The sequence below is a fragment of the Ursus americanus genome, chromosome 13 (genome assembly GCF_024610735.1).
Source record: "Ursus americanus isolate L20-20 chromosome 13, mUrsAme1.1.p, whole genome shotgun sequence".
Taxonomy (NCBI): Eukaryota; Metazoa; Chordata; class Mammalia; order Carnivora; family Ursidae; genus Ursus; species Ursus americanus.
In genome coordinates this window covers 36,473,408-36,491,626 of record NC_142139.1, presented here as the reverse complement: position 1 = coordinate 36,491,626, position 18,219 = coordinate 36,473,408, and the positions used below count along the sequence as shown (strand labels likewise).

At 39.4% G+C, this 18,219-nt stretch overlaps 1 protein-coding gene across 1 annotated transcript in view; it reads left to right on the top strand.

The window, feature by feature from the left end:
- The window catches only part of LOC123793232 (uncharacterized), a 48,079-nt gene extending 42,153 nt beyond the window's left edge, over window positions 1-5,926 (top strand). Inside the window, exon 4 of the mRNA XM_087866496.1 lies at window positions 5,839-5,926. The gene's annotated coding sequence lies outside the window, so the exon portion shown is untranslated. The remainder of the gene's footprint in view (window positions 1-5,838) is intronic.
- Window positions 5,927-18,219: the final 12,293 nt, after the last annotated feature.

Genomic DNA, 18,219 nt, shown 5'->3' with positions numbered 1-18,219 from the left:
AATACAACCAAGGTCCTGCTGTAGGCACCTCTGGTCAGTGTGCTCCTCCTCCTACTGCCTCTGCCACCAGCATTGCTAGATGCCCCAGACGGCCACCTGACCCTGTCCTTGTGGACTACACCCTCAAGGTTCAAAGTCTAGGGCAGAGGCATTGAGTTGACCCAGGTTCCATGCTCTCACTCCAGCTGCTATGGGCTAGGGAGAAGTACTGTGTGGTCATTTGGTTTTACTATGGCAAGCCAAGATTCACACAATGGGGATTTCCCTCCAAGGAGGAAGGATATGTGATATGTTGGGTAGTTAAAAAAAAAAAAAAAGACAAATATTTACTGAAAATACTATACTAGGGATACACAAAACAACTGGAGAGCCTTGAAGCTTTTTCTGGAAAAACAACGTAATGAAGTGGAAAGAGTAAAGACTTTAGACCCAGATGGATATACATATGTCAATGCTAGGCTCCATCATTTACTAGCTGAGTTGTGGGAAAATTACAAAGCACTCTAAGCCCCAGTTATCTCATTTATACCACCATTACTGTCTATCTCATTCAAGACTGCATGATCTGGCTCATTGTTATTTTTATGACCTTATCTTCCACTTCTCTTTCCTCGCTAAAAACTCAGTCCCAGCCCCACTGGTTTTCTTGTTGTTCTTGGAGTATACAAACATCCATCTGCCTTAGGCCATTTGCACTTACTGAGTCCCATGCCTGAAAAATGTCCCCCATATGACTTGTTCCCTCACTTCCTTCATTCAGCTCTATTCTCAAGTGTTACCTCAGCTTTGGTAATGTCTTCTCTGACAACCCTACCAACAACGATAACCCCTTTCCACCTGGTACTACCTCTCCCTCCTCCCTGCTTTATTTTTCTCTACCACTTTTGTTACTTGCCTATCTTCCTTCTCCAAACTATAAGATCCATGAGAGCAGGAAATCAAGTCTGTTTTTACAGAGCTGTATCCCTAGAACCCTGAACAATGTCTGGCACATTTAAAGTGCTCGATAATATCTGTTGGATGAATAAATGTTGCAAAGTGTCTGGAATATAGTAGGAACCAAATAAATGCTGGTTATTGCTATTTTTATCAGACTCTTCTTTCTCTTCCCATTTTCTGGCCAATCACCACCAGCCTGACTTAATTTCCTGAAGAACTTCTGATCCAGTAATAACATTTTATCAGTCCAGGAACTTAATTTCCTTATTTCTCAGATGATCAACATAAGACAACCAGAATATTACAGTATTCATTTTAGCAATGACTTTTGGGAGTTCATGTTCATTCTAATCCTTTGTTCTTTAATGTATATGAACTACGGCGGTGGTACTAAATGGTTTATATTGACAGCTGGGCAAAAGCTCGTAAAGTTTCCTTGAAAGTGTATTTTGAGGTACATGAGAAACACAACATGAGAACATTAGGAAAGGTCACTGTATTAGGATTCTCCAGAAAAACAGAACCAATAGGATATTCATTTATTCATTGAGTAGTTTATTTATTATAGGGAATTAACTCACATGATTACCCAAGATCTGTAGGGTAAATTGACAAGCTGGAGGCCCAGGAAAGCCAGTAGTTTAGTTCTAGTTTGAATCTGTAGGCCAGAGAACCAGGAGATTCATTGGTATGGTTCTAATCTGAAGGCTAGTAGGTTAGAGACACAGGAAAGTTAATATTGCAGTTTGGGTCCAACTGTAGGAAAAAAAAATTGATATCCCAGGTTGAAGACTGTCAGGCAGGAATTCTTCTCTTACTTGGGTGAGGGTCAGCATTTTTGTTCTATTCAGGCCTTCAACTGATTAGATGAAGCCCACCCAGTACTAAGGAGGGCAATCTGTTTCATTCAAGTCTAATGATTTAAATGTTAATCTCACCTAAAACACCCTCACTGAAACACCCAGAATAATGTTTAAACAAATAGCTAGGCGCCCTGTGGCCTAGTCAAGTTGACATGTAAAATTAACCATAGTCACTCTATCTTTTGTGTCTGTCATTTAATTCTTTAGTGTTGTGGTATAGCTGTTACAAAGAAACAGTGGGTGGCAACATCTTGAGTGAAAACAGATGTAGATCAGCAACCTTGTATAGGTAAACCCCATTTAGTGTATATGTGAGGCTCTTAATGTTGAAATCACACAGAGGGACCATTAACAAAATAAAAGTAAGATTGTAAGAAGTTCCTGGGGACCTGCATTCTAGCTATTAACTAGAGAGCTGATCTTTCACAATTGATTTAACTATTTGAGATTTGCTTTCTTCTTCTGAAAGTGAGGGGGTTGGACTAGATGATTTTTAAAAGTCACATCCAGCTCCAACATCTTGGGTTCTTGATGAATGAACTCCAAGGGAAGCCCTGTGTGCTGACTGGCAGTGTTACATACAGGGACACATCTCTGAAGTTATGTATGCAGTATCATCTATGTTTGCAACTGCATGACAAAAATAATTTGGCCTGGCCTTTATTTGTTCTCCATTAGCTGAAAGTAAACAAAGTTTATTCTGGGAAACATCAGATCTTCATGAATTTCCTCATTCCAAGTCTCTTCTTGCCCAGGGTACCCTGCCCCCACATGTATTCCAAAATGACTTCCCATCTCACCTGATTACACTTTGATTAAAACTTATTTATGCTGCAACATTACCTCAGCCAGACTTTGGGAACTAAATCTTGTTATTTCTATTTCTGAAGTGAAGATTTAGCCCTGGTTAAAAGAAATGCCGGCGTTAGCAAACTGATGAGAAAATGTGGAGCTCTGTAGTCCCCAGAAATTACATTTGATTTAACTCAGTGGATCATGAAGACTTGAATACCAATTTTGCTTTGCAGAGTGAGAAAAAGGAAGGTCAGAAGGACTAGGGCACTGCTTTCCCTCTACTATCCCCAACCCCACAGTGAAGAAGGGGGTGAGGAGCCAGCTCACGCCAGATTGCTAGTGTGAGAGTACCAGAGGGCCACCAGGAGGCCCCAGGAAATAGGACATAGGCCTGGGGGGACACAGAGAGAACTTCTCTCTGCCTCTTTCATTTATATATGTATGCATGTATGTACACATGTATGTATTTAAAAGATTTTTATGGGGTGCCTGGGTGGCGCAGTCGTTAAGTGTCTGCCTTCGGCTCAGGGAGTGATCCCAGCGTTCTGGGATCAGGCCCCACATCATGCTCCTCTGCTGGGAGCCTGCTTCTTCCTCTCTCACTCCCCTTGCTTATGTTCCCTCTCTCGCTGGCTGTCTCTGTCAAGTAAATAAATAAAATCTTTAAAAAAAAAAAGATTTGTATTTATTTGAGAGAGAGACAGTGAGCAGGGGGGAGGAGCAGAGGGAGAGGGAGAGGCAGGCTCCCCATGGAGCAGGGAGCCCGACTCTGGGCTCAATCCCAGGATCCTGAGATCATGACCTGAGCCACCAGGAGCCTCTTTTAACCCACTCTGTCCTCCTCTGCCTCTCCCCAAGGTCCTCAGATAGGTTTTAACACAATCCTATTCCTTTAGTTTGAGTTTCAGATGGCAACTTTTCTTAATTTTTTTTTTTTAAGAATAAGTGTCTTTCTTAAAGAATAAGTGTCTGTTTTAAAGATCTGTGGAACTTATATAATTTTAAACTGTTGCTGCATAGTTGGATCATTGGAATGTATTGCTTTTATCAGGGAAGAGATTTTTGCCCCCTATATAGAAAGTCACTCTTACCAAATCCCCTGAAAGGGAGCCAGCTTGCTAAAAGGAGTCAGAGTTCGAAAACAAAGTATTGAATTTATTGAAAAGTTTAAAAATTGGCTGGAAAATTTGCATAGCAAATTGACATTGGTTGTCTCTGGTATTTTAATTTTTATCTGCATTTCTCTTTTTCCCCTCCATAATAAGCAGATGTTGTTTTTGTAAACAGGAAAAAAGAGTACTAAAAATTTACAAAACAAAGTATTTTATTTTAAGTGAACACACATTACAATGAAACCTTTGGGGAAGAAATCAAGAACAAGTTTACATTTGAGAAGATATTGCACATTCATTTGCTGCTGCCCAAGAATTATGAGAAATTTTGACCCCTCGAATAAAGCTTATCTTACCTCAGTGTTGAATAAGAGATTTTCTTATCATATTTAGATTATTAATTTTATTACTTTTGTTGCTTTATGTAAGTTCTTAGAAAGTGAATATTATATTAAATGGGACTTAGTTTGCAAATTATTTTCCTCACTGGAAAAGACCCAGTTTCCTTAAATAATAAGGTAATTACCAGGAAAAATCAGAATATTATTCCCTGCATTACTGTGACATAATCTTCCTTACTTGGGCTCATTTATTACAGAATTGTCTAGGTGCCCAGGATTTCTGATGATTGCAGAAGTTATGCCAAATTTCTGACGTTATTGATAACAACAGTGACATGACTATAACAACAGTAACGTGTGCTAAGTATTTTATAGTTTACAGAACACTTGTATACAGATTCTCAAATGATCCACAATATCTTATATCCAGATAAGGAAACTGATTCTGAATGGTCAAGAGGCCAGCCCAGTGTCAGCAATGCATGATGTACTAAAAAAAGATTGTGCACTTTAGAATTAGACAGACTTGGATTCAAAACCAAGGACAGTCATGTGCTAACTGGCAACAGTCCATTTATCCACTCCAACCCATTTTCTTTCTCTTTCCTTAGGGCGTCTTGAGATACTGACTATAAAGTGTCCACAGTAGACTGTGGTTCAGCCACATAGTAGGTTCTCAGTAAATGCTCATTCTCTTCTCTCCGTCTTTTTACAAACTGCATCCTGGGTTCAGGGCATCATTTGGGAAATGATAACTACAAACCCCCCCCCCCCCCCATGCCCCAGGAATCCCTAGCCAAGCTGTTGGGGGTGGGATAAGGAATAATTTTTATTCAGAGAGCCATGAGCAGGAACTGTAAGAGGAGGGGTTTCTGAAGGTTTCTTCATCCAGACCCTTGTGAGCTGTGAGAAAAGGAGAACTTTTGAAATCAATGAGAGGAGTTTTGAATCTGGGGAGCTGAATATGTGGATGGGAAAAACTTGCATTTTTCTTTTCATGCACTTCCAACTGACAATTAGCCTTTTCTTCAATTATGAATATGGGCAACACGTCTGACCTTATAACCAACAGAAATCACCGATATTTTCACATCATATTACGATTATTGAAAGGTCTCTCAAAATATCATCTACACTTATCACTCCTTTGAAATTATGATAGTTGTTCAACCTGCCTCTAGATCTTATTATTTAATGTGTTAATACAAAAGACACATATTGCCCTATTGCAAATTTGTTTTTAAAAAAATATTCTGATAATTGTATTTTTGGGGGGTGGAGGGATGATAATGTAATTTTTTTGTATTTTAATGTAATTGATATTCATATAATTCTATGTATTTTATTTTATTATTTATTTTTCCTTTTTTTTTGGGAAGAGAGAATTGATCCCTAAACTGTAATTCCATCTCTAGCTGATGTTTACTGTCATATGTATGATGGGCATATGTGGGTGCACACATACACGCAGGCATGTTTATGGTAGCTTTTCTATTTTTCCTAGGAATATATTCTATGCTTTTAAAAATGCATTTAAGAATATTATTCACTAGACTTTCAGAAGGGTCTATGAATCAAAAAGATGAAGAGCCCCTGCTCTGGCTTGAATGTTTGTGTGACCTCCAAATTCATAGGGGGGAGCCCTAGCCCCCAGTGTGATGGTATTTGGAGGTGAGGCCTTTGGGAGGTAATTAGGTTTAGATGAGGCCTTGAGGGTGGAGCCACCATGATAAATTGGTGTCTTTTCAAGAGGAGGAAGACAGCCCTCTCTCTCTCTGTCTCTGCCAGGTGGGGACACACAAAAAGGTGACTGTTGGCAAGCCAGGAAGCAACTCGCACCAGACACTGAGTCTGTGGGCACCTTGATCTTGGACTTCCCAGCCTCCAGAGCTGTGAGTAATAGATGTCTGTTGTTTTAGCCACCCAGGCTCTGGTGTTTAGTAATGGTAGCCCAAGCTGACCAAGTCCCTCTATGAGAAGAGCCTTGCACTGAGAATTAGTCAAAAAGGTAGAATTGGTGGCAGATAGTCAACTGAGCAAAATAATCTTTATTCAGGTCTTTCAAGAAATTATAATACTGCTTAGCAACATTTTGATATCAGAGTAGTTTCCACCTACCACTTTGCCCTATATCAGACTAAGCTAGTTCTAAGATATTAGAATTAATAGTTTATGGATACCTGGGTAGCTCAGTCAGTTAAGTATCTGCCTTCGGCTCAGGTCATGGTCCCAGGGTCCTGGGATCGAGTCCCGTGTCGGGCTCCCTGCTCAGTGGCAAGTCTGCTTCTCCTTCTGCCTGATAGTCTCTTTGCTTGTGCTGTCTGTCTTTCTCTGACAAATAAATAAATAAAATCTTTAATAAAAAAGAATTAATAGATTAAACTACTAAACTATTTAAGTCAAAAATTAAAGTATTTTCTTGGGAACATGACTCTAGAAAAATTTAGAAGACCCATTGACTCACACACCCTGGCTTTTTGACAGATAATTCCCCCCTTTGGCAAAGACTTTAAAGACACATCAAATGGCTTAGTGTCTCACTTTATAAAAAAATTTAAATTCAATTAGGCAACAGATAGTACATCATTAGTTTCAGATGTAGTGTTCAATAATTTATCAGTTGCATATAACGCCCAGTGCCCATCACATCACGTGCCCTCCTTAATGCCCATCACCCAATTACCCCTTCCCCTGGTCTCACTTTTTGTAATGTTTTGTGTGTTTGTGGGTAGGGATGGCTCTTTCTTCAAATGTCACTTTATTTATTTTTTCTCCACATATAAACAGTTCTCTTTGGAGAGATCAAAAGATATAAATTATTACTGATTTATTTATATTGAATGCTTTTATTTGGCCTTGTGTGCGTGCTGAGTGCTCACAGAAGGTATTAGATTAATGAGTCTGGAGCCTAAAGTCTTCTGTTTATCCACTTATTTGGCAAACAGATCTCAAAGTTGTTCAGTGTAAACTTGCTTGCACTTTGTAGCTAATTGCCTCAAACTTGACCCAGGAAACTCTAGAGTCCTCCATGAGTCCATCATAGGGCCATAAAATAGTAGCTACCACTCTAAATCCTTGTATAAGGAGGTCCTTTCTTCCTCTTCCCTTCATCCTTTTACCCTCTCCGCTGGTATTACCAGGAGGCCACAGACTGGTATTTTGTGACTTTTCTTTTTCAACCAAAAACATAAGGTGTCTCTTCTTAGCCCTTTCTAAATTTACCTTGTTCTTCTCTTTACCTCTTCTCTTAGCCCTTATGTATTTATTTTGTTGTTAGTGGCACTTATCAGTTGCTTCCTGAACTAAACAGAGAAGTGGATAAGTGGATTTCCAGTCGCATTCTGTGAAGCTCCTTTCTGCATAATCCGATCCAGGAGGGTGATACCCTGGTCCTGCCAGCTCCACTTCTGTCAGAGCAGCTGTTTTCCATTATATTTGTCTGAACACTCCCAGTAAAAACTTTTTTGAACAAAGGGTCCTATGGGCAAAGGAGTTTAGGAGGCACTGAACTAGAGAATGCTCTTAGCATGGTTTACCACTAGACTTTGGCTCTAGCACGTGCAAGGGGAAGACTTTGATTGTCCAGTTATCCAATGATGCAAACCATGAGAAGTGTGTAATTATAGCTACTCTGTAGGCCCCCGAAGCCACAAATCTAAGTGGCCAAAAGGACAGAGCTATGTGGTTAGTTATTTGTCTTTGGAGACTACACTGGGTTGAATAGTGTCCTCCCAAAAATTCATGTCCACCAGGAATCTCAGAGTGTTACCTTATTTGGAAATAATGTTTTTGCAGATGTAATCAAGTTAAGAGGAAACCATACTGGATTAGATTGGGCTGTAATCCAAGAGCTGTTGTTCTTATAAGCAGAGGGAAATTTGGACATAGATACATAGACATACAAAGGGAAGACACCATGTGAAGACAGAGGCAGAGAATGAAGTGATGTATCTACAAACCAATGTATTGCCAAGTACTTTCTTTTTTTTTTTTTTTTAAGATTTTATTTATTTATTCGACAGAGATAGAGACAGCCAGCGAGAGAGGGAACACAAGCAGGGGGAGTGGGAGAGGAAGAAGCAGGCTCCCAGTGGAGGAGCCCGATGTGGGGCTCGATCCCATAACGCCGGGATCACGCCCTGAGCCGAAGGCAGACGCTCAACCGCTGTGCCACCCAGGCGCCCCTGCCAAGTACTTTCTGCAACCAGCAGAAGCTAAGAGAGAAGCATGGGGTGGTTCCTCCTTCAGAGGCCCCAGAAGGAAACAACCTTACCAGCATCTTGATTTTGGACTTGTAGTGTCTAGATAATTGTTTGTAGTTTTAAGCCCTCCAGTTTGTGGTATTTTGTTACAGCGGCTGTAGGAAACAAATACAGAGTCTTTAACAATTTCTTCCTAGTTCCTTGGTCCTCTCCATAATACCGTTCTACTCCCTCCATGCAGTCCCTTCCCTGCCCTCCATGGGGATCTCTTCTAGGTTGTTCAAGCTTTGGGCTGACTCTATCAGTTTCCTCTCCAAGGGGTCTTGCATTTGAGTGAAGGTCATTTCCAGCATCCCTAAGCTGTTGGACAGGTCCCTTGTTTAGTCACAAAAGGATTTCTGGTGCCTTTCTGAAAATGCCTGCTAGACGTGGGCACCTACTTCCACCCCTTTATAAGGCTGGTTCTGGTAGTGAAAAAGCCCTGAATAAGGAACCAGGGGATTGAGTTTGAAAAAACGTGTGCTTTTAAGGCATTTCTTAAGTTTGATAGAAGTAAGTATTAAGAGGGAAAAAAATTAACACTCTTGGGAACAACCCTCAAATAATAACGAAGTGGGAGCTGGCAGATATTCCAGCTTCCTATTCTTTGGAAGAATAATTCTGGATGCATTTACATGATTCCAATCCATAATGGGATTGAGCCCTAATTGCCCACCAGTTAAAAATTTACCCTTATTTGACTTTCCCCCCTTTCTCTCTCCCATTCCTTTACTCTGCTTCCTGAGATCATTTCCCAAGGAAACATGCACTCAAGTCTGCATCTAAGATGGAGAGTATGAAGGTATTTCTAGAACATAGACAATCACCCTGGGATTGCTTATTAGGGCTAAATCACTTAACAACAAGGTAACAATGAAACCTTATTGCTAGTGATGGTAGCATTACAGTAATTAAGAGTCTCTGAGAAAGTCTCTGCTAGGCCAATGGGAAGCCCAAGGCAAAGATTGCCCAGTAGAGTCCCATAACAGCCAGGAAAGGACAGGCTTCTAGAATGTGACTGTAGTAGAAACTGAATGCCTGACAATGAGGGTATCAAATAACTATGTTATTAAAACTGCCTATCATGAACTTTGTCATGAGTTGGAGCCCCCAAATCATAATGTTGGAAAGAAAGTTGCAATATTGTATGATAATATAGTACATCTGGGAGCTAATCAGAGGGCATAAATTTATAGGGATAGGTAGCCCTGCCCTCCATGTTACCTACTTCTCTTGTACCATACCTTTCCTTCAGCTCAACCCATAGCTTTTTGAGGAGTTCCCTGTGACCAACCAAAACAGGAGAAGACCATCCAGCCTGGTTCATGGACGGGTTGGCTCAATATGCTGGTGATATCTGAAAATGGACTGCTTCTACGCTATGGTCCCTCCTTGGAGTATACCCTACAAGGCAGTAATGAGATGAAATCCTTCCAGTGGGTAGAGCTTTCAGCAGTACACTTCTGTTATTTTTGTATGACAGAAATGGTCTGAGCATTGGCAAATATTTTGGCTTGTTGGTTAGAGGCCTGAACAGAGCAAGACTAGAAGACTGAAATCTAAATCTTTAACTAGTAGGCAATAAGGCAGTTAGTAAAGATCTGGGGAAAGAGTGAGGCAGATGGAACTATGAGCGTGGGCACAAAAATATGCTCAACAGTATCTTCTAGGAAGCATCCAGGACAGAGGAGTTACTTGGCAATAGAATGGCCAAATGTATCTGGTGGATGTTAGCCAGCCTCTGTCAGTGCTTATGCAATGGACCCAAGAATGGAGTAGCCATATGTTTCAATGATTTACTGCAATGTAACAAACCATACCAAAAGTTAGGGGCTTAAAACAATGATTCTTTTGTTTTGTTTTTAAATTTCTCATGGTTCTGTGGATTGCAAAGGTAGTTCTTCTGCATTACTTGATTCTTCTTCTTCTTCTTTTATTACGTGAATCTGATTGAGTAGGGCTATTGGCTAGGGAGACTTGGAGCTCCCCCATAAAGCCCCTCTTCTTATTAGCTTGGGTTTCCTTATAACATGATGGTCTCAGAGTAGTCAGACACTTTACATGGTAGCTGGCTTCTAAGAGGTAGCATTCCAAGAGTACGAAAACAGAAGCTACTGGCTTCTTGCTGCTAGTAAGTCATCCCAAAACGTAGTGGCTCTAAACAAAAATGATTTATTATTTCTTATCATTCTCTGGGTCAGGAATTTGGGCCAGGCTGGGATGGAATCTTCTGCTCTACTCGGGTTAGCCACTCATTTAGCTGTACTCAGCTAGGGGCTGTTCTGATTTTGTAGGTCCAAGAAGCCTTTACTCAAATATTTGGCACCTCAGCACTTCAGCGCTTCTCTGTGTGGCCTCTATTTTAGTTCAGACTCAGGCTCATCATTCATTTATCTAGCCCAAGCTTTTGTACAGCAGAATATGGGTTTATATTCTCTGCCCACTATGCCTCTGCTATTATGAGTGTCTTATTGCCTACTATACTTGACTTCCTAACATGGATCCTCTGTGTAATATTGCCTTGGACCAAGTGACCCATTTTGGGGGCAAAGGATGTTTGACCATGGGCTCATGACCACAAGATCCATGAGTACTACAATATGCCATATCACTTGGAAACAATAGCTTGGTAAGATGTTGGAATGGCCTATTAAAGTCTCAGATACAATGAGAGCTGGAGACAACATCCTGTGGGCTTGGGGCTCTGTCCCCCAACTCTGAGATGCCCAAAGCCAGGTTCTTCAGAGGGTTTCCAGCAGGACCAGACCCATGTTACCTACAGATGTAACCAGCTCAAAATAGACCATCTGTTGCTTTTTCTTTCTTCTCTCTCTTAATCTTCCATTTCCTTTACTGTTTCTTCGAGTCACCTCACAAATAATCTACCTACCTGAGTGTGTGTCCCAGACTCTGTTTTAGAGGGAAACCCTATGCAGACACTTCTTAGGACACACTACTTTTTGCTGTTATGAAAAAAGAAAACCCTGGAAATTCACATCTTTAGCATGCAGCTTGGTTTTCAGATTATTTTTGGGGTAGATTTCCAGAATTGGATTTGTTGGATCAAAAGGTGTGGGTTGCGTTTAAGGCTCCTGTCTGTCCATTGAAAACAGTGTATCTACTTGTATTATTTCTAGAAAAAAATATAACATTGTTACATCTCATTTTCCTGGCCTATTTTCAATTCTGTAAGTTTCAAGAAAACTTTTGTGAAAACAAGAAAATTTGTCTCAAAAGTCATGAAGTGTAGTAGTCATGAGTGACTTGAAACAATGGTTCTCACATGATGTTTCATTAGTAAAGTCCACTTCTCCTGAATTGATAGAATATAGCTAGAAACAGCCAAATGCTAGACACACAAAAGAAAATTTACAGAAAAAACTATGTTAATGTACAAGGAAGTCTTAGGACTCTGATTCTGATAAGTCATTTTAATAAAATCACAATAGGTTCTAGAGAGGCAAATGAAAGTCTCTTCTCACTGAAAGGCTTTACCAGGTAATAACGTATCAGTTAAATCTCTGTTTTGATGGGGGTGGAGCTTGTGAAGATGTACGTATAGAAAGCAAAAATAGTAAGCTAAAATCAGAAAATTCCTTCCCCCTCCCTCAGATTTATAGTGTTCATTCATCTTTCTGTATATAAATCACATCCTTTGGCTGAAGAAAATAGGACTTTAAAAATAGTTGACTTTTCTGGTAAAGTGATGTTCCTTTGTATAATGGGAAACTCCCACCAACTTCGAAGCCTGACAACTTAATTGATACGAATGGTTATTTTTAAAATGAATTCATATAGGAAATAATGTGAAATTTTTAAAAGAGAAGTGCACAAGTGCACCCAGAAATGTAGCATTTTAGTGTTTCTAAACATAGCTCTGGTTCTACTGGTTAATACGTAACCTCTGGTGCTACTAAGGTTAATAAATTATATGGATGGTTTTAAAATCAGTTCATCACTGATATATTTCTGCTTATTTGTCATTAAAATATACCAGGTTTTGTTTCAAATAGACATTTGCTTCCTCTTCTTCTCAAAGTTCCAAAATAATAGAAAATATATTTTACAAAAGGATATAACCAAAAAAGTCACTGGAAAGTGAGGTAAAGTACCATGAGCAGACCAGAAGATCTGGGGAATTCCTGATTGGTAGAAAGCAAAAGTTGTTGAATTGGTGGAAAGAGCAGAACAGTAGAAACACAGAACAAAGATAATAACAAGGAGTTTAAGGGTATTTATTGGTAGAACTTGGAGAAATTCCCAAAGGCGAGTCAGAGCTGTCTTCATAAGCATGGGACCCATATAGTGGCATAGTGCCCTATGCTTAGAAGTGACCTCTACTTGATTTAAAGCTCTATCATTGTCTTGAAATTCTTAATAATTTTTAAACAAGGGACCGTGCATTTTCATTTTGCGCCAAGGCCTGCAAATTATACGCTAGGTCCTAATTGCTAGTACTATTTTTCCACAACCTAAATTGGGGCTGTGGGAGCAGTTGCTTTACCCTTAGGCCCAAGTTAATAACTGTTTTTAGCCAACAATAGGCTTGCACAAGGCTCCTAGAGATTACTCATGCCTGAGAAAAAAGTAGCACAGAATTTAAAGTAACTCTAGACTTCTAACACAAAACAAAATTAAGAAGAAGAAGAGGAAGGGAAAAGGAGGAGAGATGGAGGAAAAGGGTTCCGGGGTAAAATACACAAGAAAAGTCCTTCACAATTTGATATTTGGAAGAGTTCTTGGCTAATCATCCGTATTGGCTGCCTGGAAACACAACTCTGTCCACTTATCTACTGTCAGTTATCAAGGGAGAGACCACTGGGGAAATGGGCCTACACAATTGGACAGAAAACCTGTCTCATCTCCTTGTGTTAACATATCATCCATCATTGATGGATATGAATAGATAACAGCTCATCAGACACAGGAGGAAAGCAAAACATGTGAAATGCAAGATTAAAGTTGAAATGATAATTGATTCTGGAGAAAATATAATTCAGGGAACAGAAGAGAATTTTTAAAAATTCTAAGTACTATCCCCAGAGATATTTAAGAAAATATTGCATCCATCAAACAAAACCAGGCTGCCATAAAAGGAGAAAGCAGAGTTGAAGAGAGAATACACAGAAATTAAAAACGGAATGGCAAAATTAAAAAAACTGTACGGACTAGCTGAATTACAAAATTGATGGGGAAAAAGATCGAGTTGATAATCTAAAAGATAAAATGCGTTCATCAGAATTAAGAGCTGAAGAGAAAAAGAGAGAGATGGTGTCTTGCTTCCTTAAATAAAATTTAAAAAACAATAATTAACTCATTTCTGTGAATTTAAGACTCAACAGAATTCCAAGTAAGAAAACAAACAAAACAAAAGCAAATGAGAAAACAACATTCTAATCTGTTTTGTTCACAGCTGTATCACTTGTACTTTTGTATTACTTGTTCGGGAAAATTTTGTTAAATGAATAAACAGATGAAAATATCTCATGCAGCCTCGAAATTCTAAAGAAAAGGAGAAAAATCTCACATATGACCAGAGAGAAAAGAAGACTAGCTTCCTTAAATGAATAAACATTTGACTGTTAGTAGATGTCTCTTCAACAACTGTGGGTACTGATGACACAAGCAATAGCAGCCACATTTTGAGGGAAAAGAATTTGTACCTAGAATTCATTACAAGCAGAATTATCATTCTGGTATGAAGGAAAAACAGACATTTCCAGTACATGCAAAAGAAAGACATCTTCTTCCATCTGAAAAAATTACCCAAGGATATTCACTAGGAAAAAAAAAAAAAAGAAAACTTAAGAGGAACATACGGAATCCAGAAACAGTAAAGTCAGGAGTTCAATGTAAAGCAATTATAGGATGACAGTTCCATAGAGGCTTAGAAAGAATAGTTCCCAATGGAGAGGAAGACAGAGGCTCTGTAAGGCATATCTTTAAAAGAAAATTATATCCATAACTTGTGTGGTTAAAAATGCAGGGCATCTTAATGTTATGAAAGCATATTGCTCTTCAGTTGTCAAATAGTAAAAGGAAGACAATTAGAAGGTAAGAAGCTTTATGCCATACATGGTCCAGATAGAGACTGAAGCAAGTTCATCCCTTCTTCTGGCTTATCAGGCACATCTAGATAGTTCTTCATGCTCCCATCTTGGTTGGAAATGAGGTTTTCTCATTGTGTTACTGTCATCCCACAAAGTATTAAAGTCTCCAGAGGTTGACGAGCATTACTGCAACCTGGATACTCATGATGATTAGTGGTGAATGCAATTCTTGGATGAAAACTGAGTGACAGCTTGGGTTGAATCACATTCAGCTCCGTTCTTTTATTGAAGTGAAAGGGTCTTCCGCCCCCCCCCCCCCGCCTGCCTTTTTGAATATTGTCCTGTTCTTCCTCACCTTTCTGTTTGGTCCCTTTCCTTTTTTTTCACCCTCCTCCCCATCCCAATCTCATCTAGTTTCTGGGAGTAGAAACACCACAAACACACATCTGAATCTTTATAACTGGATGGCGGCTTCAGTGTTTACTCCTTGAGGATTACAATTTTTACAGTGGCTTCCAAAGTGGGTAACTCATTTCTGTTATAACAAGATGTAGAATGAAAATTTTCTTATTGGCTCAGAATTTTGCTTAAACTCTCAAAGCAGAGGAAAATGGTTAAGAATCTCCACATTCTAAAGAGAGGTATTAGGGGTATTGTCATTTGCTGAGGATTTGCCTAGCGGTAGTGAGATGGGTACAGTAATCATTACCCCAGCAGTCTATGTAAGAGAAGGCTTCCTGTGGGAGAGTACAGATGTCTGTGATGACCCATGGGAATTTCCTCTCCCATAATCAAGACTAGAACCTAGCATCTTTGACTGATGCTCTCAACTATGAGATCAGCTCCATGGGATCGGAGCAGTTCGGTGCGAGAGATCTTGGGAGAACTTGCCTGTGCTTTCTGGAGTTTGAGATTATGGATGACTCCAGAGACGGGTACTCATTTCTTACAATGAGAATTTTGAAGACCAGAAGATGCTGGCTGATGTTTTCTATAGAAGCAGAGAGCAGCAGTGGGAGCAAGCTACACTTCCATCATTCAGAGGACAAAAGTACCTGAGTTATTGTGGGCCATGTGAATGCTGTGGAGGTCGCCAGGCTCCAGTCATCTTGAAGGAACTGCCTGCAGGACTGGGGAGGCATCAAAAGAAAGAAGCTACAGGGTATGATGCCAAAGGGGAGAGTTGAGGAAGGGTGGTGCTGTGATGTCAGCTGAAGGGTGAATTAAATCAGGAAATGGTACAGTTTGGGGATCCTCGTAGTTTTGTGTATGGTTTTTGCTTATTCATTCTCCCTTTGAGCACCTGCCACAACAGAGGGTATGGGCAGCTAGTGTTGCCCAAAGAACAACCACCAATATGGTCTAGGCAAGAATTCCTTTGCTCCTTTCTCGTCTAATACTTCCTTTTCCTTCCCTTGCCCCTGGACCATCCAGCAGCAGGAAGAGAGAAGTGAAAGAGCAAGATCATTCTGCCTTTCTCCACTGCTGCCCTGGGCTGGGCCAGGCCTGAACAGGAGCAAGGGGGAAAGCTTTAAGATGGCTGAGAGGTGAAAATTTTGGTTGAAACTGGAGTAATCTTTCAACGTCTGAAAACAAAGCTTTTCTAATACAAGTGGCTGGAAAGCCATGAGATCTGTTTGAGATATTGGTTAAACTATGAAGAGGGCAAATCTGATGAAACATTCTTTTAGAATGTAAGTTTTATTATTATTATTAAAATATGGCAAGGCAAACAGATCAGGAGATGATTGCCAATGAAAAGATAGTTTGTTATACTTAGAGACCCCAAGAAGAGGGGCCCTGCAGTACCATGGGGGGCAGAGAAGGACAGAGTCCATCAGGAGACAGAGGAGGGGGGAAAATGTGGGCAGAGCCTCTACTGTGGTGTCTGTGGGAAGGGAGAGGAATGACAAGTAGGTTCAGAATTGGCTAGTTTTAATAATTTCTTTAATTTTTTCAGTTTTATTGAGATATAATTGACACATAACATTGTGTAAGTTTAAGGTGTAAAATGTGATGATTTGATACACTTGCATATTTTGAAATGATTACCACAACAGAGTTAAATAATACTTCCCAAGCCTCACGTAATTACATTTCTTTTCTTGTGGTAAGAGCCTTTAAGATCTACTCTCTCAGCAAATTTCAAGTATATAATACAGCATTGTTAACTATAGTCACCATTCTGTACACTAGATCCCCAGAACTTATTCATCTTATAACTGGAAGTTTGTTTGACATCACCCTAAAACCTCAGCCTTCAGCCCCTGGTAACCGCCATTCTGCTCTCTGTTTCTGTAAGTCTGATGTTTTTAGATTGTACATGTGAGTGAGACCGTATAGTACTTACCTTCCTCTGTCTGAGATATTTCACTTTGCACAATGTCTTCTAGGTTCGTCCTTGTCACAAATGGCAGGATTTTCTTCTTCCTCAGGGCTGGATAATAAGCCATTGTGTATATCCACTGCATGTTCTTAATCCACTGGTCTGTTAATAGACACTTAGGTTCTTTCCATTTTTTGGCTTTTGTGAATATGGGAGTGCAGCTATCTCCACAAGATCCTGGTTTCATTTCTTTTGGGTCTATTCCCAGAAGTGGGATTGCTGGGTCATGTGGGATTTCTATTTGTACTGTTTTGAGGAACCTGCATACTAGTTTTCATAGTGACTGTACCAAATTACATTCCCACCAACAATGCACATCCTTCATCTCTTGCCTTTCTTCTGATAGCCATTCTAACAGCCGTGAGGTAGTATCTCATTGTGGGTATCTTGTTTCTGTGATGATTAGTGATGTTAAGCATCTTTTCAGGTACCTGTTGGCCATTTGTATGCCTTCTCTGGAAAAGTGTCTATTCGGGTCCTCCCATTTTTAATAGGACTATTTAGTTTTTGGCTATTGAGTTGTAGGAGTTCCTTATATATTTTGGGTATTAACCCCTTAAAAGATATATGACTTGGAAATATGTTTTCCAATTCCATAGATTGCATTTTCATTTTGTCAATCATTTCTTTTGCTGTAAGAAGCTTTGTAGTTTGGTCTAGTCCCACTTGTTTGTTTTTGCTTTTGTTGCTTGTGCTTTCAGAGTCAGATCCAAAAAGTTATTGCCAAGATCAGTGTCAAGGACATTTTTCCCAATTTTTTTCTTGTAGGAATTTTATGGTTTCAGGTGTTATGTTTAAGTCTTTATTCCATTTCAAGTTAATTTTTGTGAGTGATGCAAGATTGGGGTTCAATTCTCATTTTTTTGCATGTGATTAACCAGTTTTTCCAACACCGTTTATTGAAGGGAGTATCCTTTTGTCAATGAGCACACTTGGCTCCCTTGTCAAATAATAGTTGACCATATATGTAAGGATTTATTTCTGTGTTCTCTATTCTGTTCAATTTGTCTATATGTTCATTTTTATACTAGTACCATCCTGTTTTAATTACTATAGCTTTGTGATAGACTTTGAAATGAGAAAGCGTGATGCCTCCAGCTTTGTTCGTCTTTTCAGGTTGTTTTGGCTATTTGGGGTCTTTTGTGGTTCCATATAAATTTAAAAATTTTTGTTCTATTTCTGTGAAAAATACCACTGAAATTTTGATAGGGATCATATTGAATCTAGAGATGGCTTTGGGGCATATGGACATTTTAACAATATTAATTCTTCTAATCCATGAACGTAAGATATTTTTCCATTAATTTGTGCTTCATTAATTTCTCTCATCAAAGTCTTACAGTTTTCAGTGTATAGATCTTTCACCTCGGTTAAATTTATTCCCAAGTTTTTTTTTTTTTTTTTTTTTTGGTGCTATTGTGAATGGAACTGTTTTCTTTATTTCTTTTTCAGATATTTCATTGTAAGTATATAGAAACACAACTGATTTCTA